This window comes from Penaeus monodon, chromosome 27, assembly GCF_015228065.2.
Source record: "Penaeus monodon isolate SGIC_2016 chromosome 27, NSTDA_Pmon_1, whole genome shotgun sequence".
NCBI lineage: Eukaryota > Metazoa > Arthropoda > Malacostraca > Decapoda > Penaeidae > Penaeus > Penaeus monodon.
In genome coordinates, this window is record NC_051412.1 from 37,032,985 (window position 1) to 37,033,498 (window position 514).

At 45.7% G+C, this 514-nt stretch overlaps 1 protein-coding gene across 1 annotated transcript in view; it reads right to left on the minus strand.

The window, feature by feature from the left end:
• Positions 1-514, minus strand: part of LOC119590512 (arrestin homolog) — an 87,402-nt gene that overhangs the window by 683 nt on the left and 86,205 nt on the right. The window lies entirely within an intron of this gene.

Genomic DNA, 514 nt, shown 5'->3' on the forward strand with positions numbered 1-514 from the left:
TATACCCTCTCTACCCGAAAAAAAAAATCATAAGGGAAAAGGTGAAGTTAAATGCACAAATATCAATATTCTAATCAGGAATATGACTTTACAGTAGTCTTTCAAACAGCAAAACGTCGTAGCTATGTCTAGCGTTAGAAACAGAAGACCAACAATGACATAACGCAAGAGGAGTGAGTAAAGAAGGAAAACAAATGAAAATCGCCAAAGCCCCAGCCGCCTCTCCCTGTCCTCTCTACCCCTTCAACCCCCCTCCCCCCATTTTCCCCGTCCCTCCTTATCCCCTTCTTATCCTACTCTGCTTCCCCATCTTCATCCTCTTTACCACTCGCTCCACCGATCTCTCTCATTGTCTCTGATCTTTAATTCCCAACCTAATTTCATTCGAAAGTAAGTCCCCCCACACTTAGCTATGTGCCTCCATGACCATCCTCACCTACCCTTCCTTTACCCCTTTTCACCCCTCTTTTCAACCCTCCCCCCCCTAATCCCCTTCAGTTCCCCCAAACACAAC